Genomic DNA, 7,092 nt, shown 5'->3' with positions numbered 1-7,092 from the left:
AGGGTCATGAGATTGAGCCCCACATCGGGCACTGCGCTGAGTGGGGAGTCTTCTTCTCTCCCTATCCCTCTGCTCCTCCCCACCCCTGTTCTCTCTCTCCCTCTCCCTCCATCCCTCTCTCTCTAAAAATAAATATTTTTTTTAAAAAGCAGGTAAGAAAATAGGATAATATGTTAACAACTATTAAGTGGTGACAATATGGGTGTTGGTTATATTCTTTTTGTGCTTACTTTTCTGCAGAATTTAATGTCTCACAAAATAGATTAGTGTTTTTAAGAAACGGAGGCAAGTGATTCGGAAGGGGTTCTGCACGTTTAATGGAACTCAATGAACATTTGTTGCTCGCTGACACACTTGGATTCAATGATTGCAATCCAGAGGGGCCCCGCATATCCTGCCTCTCCTGAGGTTTAGGCAAGCGGATGGGGCTTCAGGCAGCTCAGCTCTGCATGTGGAGATGCAATTTTAAATCATCACAGCTTCTGCTCCTGGCCTTGAGTCTCTCCCACATCGTGGTGCCGGGGCACGGGGGCAGGCTCAACATCCTGGGGGCAGAGGGAGGGACAGACACCTCAGTATCCATGGTCCCCTCCCTGAGCTTTCTTTCCCCTCACCTTGAGGAGTCAGAAGGGAGTGAGAAAAGGATCTGAGGAGAACAGGCACACCAAGCAGGGAAGTGGAGAGTCCTCAGAGCAGATGGAGCCCCGGCTCACCACCTCACGTTGGGTGCTTATCTCAGCTTATAAACTCCATGTCAATAAATTCTCCTCTGAGCAGAGACTGGGAGAGAGCCCTGTTGGCTGAGCGTCCACGTTTACCAAGCTCTGAGGCAGGCACGTAATTATACTGGGAGACCCACTCTCCCATCTCCCAACAAACCTGTGGTGACTTAGGGCTCTTTAGTTACAAGCAAGAGAAACTAACTCCAGAGAATTTAAGCAAAAACGAATCCACTGGAAGGAGATTGGTTAGCTCATGGAAGTGACAAGAAGGCTAGAGAAAGAGGATCAGAAGAGTACCTGGAACCTGGGCACATCCAGGGGTCTTAGGAGAAGCAGGACTCACTCTGGAGTCTTGTCAGGGCTCGGCTGCCAGAGGTCATTCTGAGGGTGTCCCTAGCTTGGTCACACAATCACTCCGGCCAGGGGAGGGCAGGACACCTGGATCTATGTCCCTCTGATACTGCACATGGTGGAGATGGTAACTGCCCAAAAGAAAAGGAGCTGTTACCAAAGGACGGAAAGGAGACATTGAACAGCAGATAAACAATCAGTGTCCCTAGGACATGCACCCATTTTACAGATGAGAAAACTGAGGCTCAGAGGAGTCAAATCATTTTCCCAAAGCCACACACAGGGCAGAACTGGGATTCCAGCTCTATTCTTTGTGTTCCAAGGTCTATGTGCTTCCCACACACTACTCCCAGGTCTCCAAAGAACACACACTGGCCAAGGGAACAGACATCACCCCAGACGCAAGGCCCTGCCTGAGTTTTCCCTCTGGACACTGGTCGTCTGAAAGCTATGGCTTCTCAAAATTTCCGTGCATTCTCACCCCAGATGGAAATTAAGGCCGTGACCAAGCTCAGAACTTATTGCCGTGGTGTGGGACACGGCCAGAATAATTGTCTTATTATAGCAGACTCAGAGACATAATTCCTCAAACCGTCTGTCTAGAGTATGTGCCTGGGAAGGACAAATTAAGATGCCCTTGGTAAGACTAATCAAATAATAATTGGCAGACACACTCTGAGATTGCTGGTTCATGGAGAAGTAGCCTCGGAAGCTGTTAAGGACTCGAAGCCCGAGACAGCCCAGCCGGGCCTGCGCACCTGCTGTTGTGGCCTCCCCTCTCTGCATGAGAGGGCAATGTCATCACAGTGGGGAGATGGGGGGGCGGGGGGGGCGGGGAGGGAATTGGGTTCCAAATGGGAAGCTTTCCGAATGAATGAAAGGAGCTCGTTTCTCTCTTGAGGAACCCGGTTGATCATACTCGGGATAAGACCTTTTAGATACAATCTCCCAGGAAGCTTGTCACCATGATAGTGACCAATATTTGGGCCGTACTTTTCTCCTAGAGAGGCTATGGACAGACAGGGCGGGGACTAAACGTGTAGAAACATCTTACCTCCTAGAGCTGCTTTCTGAACAAGGAGCAGGCAGCTTGCCGCTGGCCTGATTGTATGCCAGACAGAGAGGTGGCCTCAGGAGGGCACTGAGGGGTAATCCCCTGCTGCCTGGCTCTGAGTTAAGGGTGCCCACGTGTGTGCATGTGTGCATGCACGCATGTGTGTGTATCCTACCATGCACAGAACAGCCCCGAACAGGAAAGATTCACTCAACCCAACATACATCAGGGGTTCTCAGCCTCAGCACTACTGACATTTGGGGCCAGGTAATTCTTGGTTTGGGGGCTGTCCCATGCATCGGAGGACTTTCAACAGCACACCTCAGGCCTCTGCCCTCTGGACACGGGGAGCGCCCTCAGCCTCCTCTTTTCCGCTCCTCTGTCCTTTCCAAGCCTGACTGCCCCTCCCCCGCCCACTTCAGCTGCAGCTCTGACAGCTGGGCTCCGGAACTGCTGGGCGGCAGGCCAACTGGGGCTGTTTGGGTTTGGTTTGCTAGTGTTTTAAAGGCTCTAATCAGCTACCTTCCAGCAGACAAGTCAAATTTCCATCTCATCCTGATAATTCAAAAAGTCCAGAAAACAGTTGATTTCCCTGGCTGGAGCAGGGTGGGGGCCTACAGACCCCAGCTGCCCTTTCGCCCACGGCAACCTCCCTTCCCCCGCTCACCCCCACCCCCACCGGGGGCACCAGCCCAGCCTTCAGGCACTCGTGTTTGTGCTGCTCCTGAAGGGGTGGGGTGACGGACTCTGTCAACACCCTTCCCAACCAGAGGTGAGCCTGACAGGTGGGGGTTCCCCAGGGTTCCCAGCTCTCCTTTCTCATAAGATGACCTCTCATTTTGGGGTCCCTGACTATTTACAAGGCTCTCTCCTAGCTTCACAGTCATCGTCATCTTCATGACCGTTCTGGAAGGTGGGAGGCAGAGGTGCAATCTCTCCCAGAGTACAGGAGGGGAAACTGAGGATCTCAAAGACGTCGCATCACTCCACCCAAGTGACTCAACATGTAAGCAGAGGAGCTGCTTGGAGCCCAGGGTCCTGCTCCAGAGTTTGCTCCTTGTTATGCACTGGACGTTTGTCCCCGCCCCCCAGAAGTCACCTTATGTTGAAGCCTTAGCCCTCGGTTTGGCTGTGTTTGGAGACCGGGTCTCTAAAGAAGTAACTAAGGTTAAATGAGGCCATGGATGGTGCTGCTCTGATAGGATTGGCGTCCTTATAAGAAGAAGCAAAGGCCGTGAGAGGACAAAGCAGAAGACAGCCCTTCGCAACCATCCTGGCTGGCACCTTGATCTTGGACTTCGGGCCTCCAGAACTGTGGGAAAACAAATGTTTAAGCCACCCAGCCCACGGTATTCTGTTATGGCAGCCTGAGCAGCCTAAGACAATAGTCTACACCATTTTATAAGCTGCTTTTTTAATGTAATAGGGTATAGTAGACATCTTTTAGGGTCCTTCCCTGCAAGGGCTACCCCCTCATTTTTAATGCTTCTATTCGGCATATACTAAATATTTCTGAAATGGAGGCTTCTTGTGTGTCAAATCAATGCCTCCTGTCTCGGGGCAGGGACTCCCTGAGAGCCGTATCCTGAGCCTGCTGAGGTGAGAGCAGGAATGGCTCCAGCCCGGAGGACCCAGGAGGAAACCCCCGGCCCACGCTGCAGAGCCCGCATCCCGGCCGGCACCTGCCAAACGGGCCCATCCCCTCCCCCCCCAGCCCCGGGACCAGAACCCCTCTCCAGGGCCTCCTTCCTGCGGGCAGGAGCTTCCTCCTCCGGTGGCTCAGGAGCAAGTGGTGCTGCTGCGAGCCCCCGTCTCCCCTCCCTCAACACCGGATCATTCTGGAGGCTCTGCGGCAGGAACTTGCCAGGCAGAGGTGTGGTGCGTTCTCCGCGTGATTAGGGATAATGGCGCTGAGTCACACAGGAGGTCTGACTGTTTTTCAGCTCAATTTTTCAAATTAGGGTTGGGAAGGTGTGCCCCCCATCATCACCCAGGCCGGCTGCTTGAAGCGCCAGCCCCCCCCCACCCCCACCGCTGGCCACCACAGCTGCCTTTTTCCAGCACAGGCCTCTCAGAAATAGAAAAATCCCACTTCCGATGAGAGGACATGAGAGGCCCAGCTCCCGTCACCAGGGCTGTGGACAGAAATCGGCAGGATGCTGAGGCAGGACGACTGAACGCCCCCCCAACACCAGCCACGTGCTTTTAAAGCCTGGGTGCCTGCCCCTGGCTTGGGCTGGGGACGAAGACCCTGAAGCCTCCAGAGTGGGGGCCCCAAGACAGCAGGGCATGCCGGCCTAGAAAACCTTGCTGCGGGCCCCCGATCCCTCCCCTCCCCAAGGCTGCCTCTAGGGGCCCCCTCCGTCCCCATTCCCAAAGATGGCACCATGACAAAGAACCACTCAGTGAACAGCTACTACGTGCCAGGCAGCGTCCTGAGCCTTTTACACAGACCATCTCACGTAATGCTCCATCTGTCTGTGTGTGACGGATCCTAACACTGTCCCCCTACAGATCAGGAGAGGAGATCAGACAGCTTGAGGACATTGCCTCGTTAGGGAGTGGCGGCGGCGGCAGCAGTGCTGGGCTTTGCACCCTACACCTGCTCTCAAGTATGCAGTAAGAGCCTGGACAGGTGGGTAAGGTGCGGAAGGCCCCAAGTTAGGGGCGTGGGCATCTCACTGGGGTGGGAATGAGCAGCCCCTCCATTGGATGCCGCTCCGATGTCACCCACATCAGATGCTTTCATCGGGTCAGCAGTCTCGGGAGGGAGGAGTCCCCATCCTCGTCAGCTCTCAGAGGGCACAGGGCATGCAGCAGCCTTGCCTGGTGCGGCTCTTTACACACCCGTTTGAGGCCTTGTGCCCAGATGGACCACAGGCCAGAGAAGTTCCAGCCTCCTTTAGCTGCGCTGACACCATGCCTGGCCCTGCCCCCTCCCCAGCGGGAGGCCGGGGTCCCAATCTTCAGGAAACTTCCAACCCTGTGGGTCAGAGCTCGGCCATTGGGGTATAGGTCCAGCCCCATGCCCCAGCAGTGGCTCCATCCCCAAAACCCCAACAGAAGGTTCCCGGTCATTTCCATTCCAGTTTTAGCCTTTGACACCTGCTCTGTCCAGCCTGTCCCTCACTCTGCTATCCACCGGAGACCAGGGGAGGGGGAGGCAAGGCAAGATGTGAAGGATAGCTGGAAACACTAGTCCAGCCCCAACCCTCCACCCCAAACAAGGTTCAGACCTGCCTCCCTCCAATCCAGACTGACCTCTGGGGCTCAGTTGCCTCATCTCTGCAATGGACATGAAAGTTACTGACCAGCCAGAGGCAGCGGCCCGGAGCCCATGAATTCCTAAAGGTGTGGCCTGCTCCCCAACGCCCGTTTGGGTGGTTCAGAGCTGCAGGAGGGTCTTCTCCTTTAGGGAACAAGGCAGCAAAGGAAGGGCAGACACAGGCATCTCTGTTCTCTGGCCCCTAAATGCCTCAGGGGGTCCTAAGAAACGGCCTTTGACCCTTCCTTGGTACTGCCATGGAGGAGACAGGGCAGGGGGACCCTCAGAGGGAGACGGTCATGCTGCGAGGGGAGTGGGAGAGCGAGGGTGCCGGGTCCAAACTCCTCCCAGCTCCCACCCCCAGTCTGTGCAGTCTGTCTGTGGCCCAGTGACCCCGTCGCCAGGAACTGCTTAGCCATGGGCTGGACTCTGCTGGGGAGTCGGCAATATAGGGTCTGAAGCATCTCTCTGGTCTAATGGCCTGGCTGTGCTATCTTAGGCAAGTCGCTTAACTTCTCTGAGCCTCATGTTTCTCAGCTGTCAACTACAGCATTTGAATAAAAAGATCTAGTTTTCAAACACATTTAGCAGCAGATTCCCCAAACGTAAAAGAAGTGAAGGCAGAGCCTGATAACTTTGGGGGTGGGAGTTGCTCTGGGGCAGTCAGGGGCTCACCCAAAGACCTACCTGTGTGGTTTCTCTGCCCAGGGCTGGCCAAAAGACTTCTTTGTGGACACCATAAGCAGCCCATTCACCGAGAATCATCTTGCCAAATATCAAGTCATGCAGATGAATTGAAAATACCTTACATGGAAAATTAGCATAAATGTTAAAATTCTCTAATGAAGTGCTGGTGATTGGCTTTCTGCTGATGAAATCTCCTAAGCAAAAATGAACTTCCCTTTAATAAGCTACCAAATATCGCCGCACTTACCGAATCAAACAGGAAAGCTGATGATGCAGACGCATTGGTCATTGGCAAACTGAAGGGTGACTTCTCTTCAAATGCAGATTCTGGGGCCCGACTCCACACTCACTGAGTCAGGACCTGGATTTGAAACAGGATATCCAGGATATTCCAGCCTCTTTCAAGGGTGAGACGTGCTCATTTACAGCAATGGCTGGCTTCCGGCCGTAGCTACACATTAGAACCGTGGAGTCACTCTCTCGCAAAGATACTGCACCCCCATGTTCATCCCAGCAGCCACGGACATGAGAACAACCTAAGTATCCACCAGTGGATCCACAGATAAAGAAAATGTGGTAGATATAGGTATCTATAAAAAAAGGAGGGAATCCTGCCGTTTGCTAGGACATGGATGGACCTTGAGGGCATTATGCTACGTAAAATAAGTCGGACAGAGACATACAAATACTGTATGATACTTAGATGTGGAATCCAGAAAAGCCGAGCTCATAGAAACTGAGAGTGTAGATTGGGGGGTGCCAGGAGCTGGGAGGTGGGGGCACGAAGGAGATGGTGGTTGAAGGCTCCAAGCTTCCAGCCAGAAGATGAGTAGGTTCTGGGGATCTAGCGCATGGTGACGGTGCTTAACAATACTGGAGTGTGAACTTGTGAGTTGCTATGAGAGTAGATCTTAAATGTTCTCACCACTCCAACAAAAACTAGTAACTGGGGTGATGGATGCGTTAACTAACCTTGTAGTGGTCGTCACTTTACAGTATATACGTGCATCCGA

At 53.5% G+C, this 7,092-nt stretch overlaps 1 long non-coding RNA gene across 2 annotated transcripts; it reads right to left on the bottom strand.

The window, feature by feature from the left end:
* Positions 1–308: 308 nt before the first annotated feature.
* Positions 309–6,793, bottom strand: LOC118544566 (uncharacterized). Of its 2 annotated transcripts, XR_004921658.2 has the most exons (4): positions 6,327–6,793; positions 6,080–6,196; positions 1,020–1,204; positions 309–545 (listed from the first exon to the last, which is right to left on the bottom strand). It is a non-coding gene; the product is annotated as an uncharacterized LOC118544566 (long non-coding RNA). The 2 variants fall into 2 exon arrangements; XR_004921659.2 differs by lacking the exons at positions 6,080–6,196; positions 6,327–6,793 and adding an exon at positions 3,227–3,362.
* Between the last annotated feature and the right edge of the window lie 299 nt (positions 6,794–7,092).

The sequence above is a fragment of the Halichoerus grypus genome, chromosome 7 (assembly GCF_964656455.1).
Source record: "Halichoerus grypus chromosome 7, mHalGry1.hap1.1, whole genome shotgun sequence".
Classification (NCBI taxonomy): domain Eukaryota; kingdom Metazoa; phylum Chordata; class Mammalia; order Carnivora; family Phocidae; genus Halichoerus; species Halichoerus grypus.
This window is presented reverse-complemented; position numbering and strand designations above follow the sequence as displayed.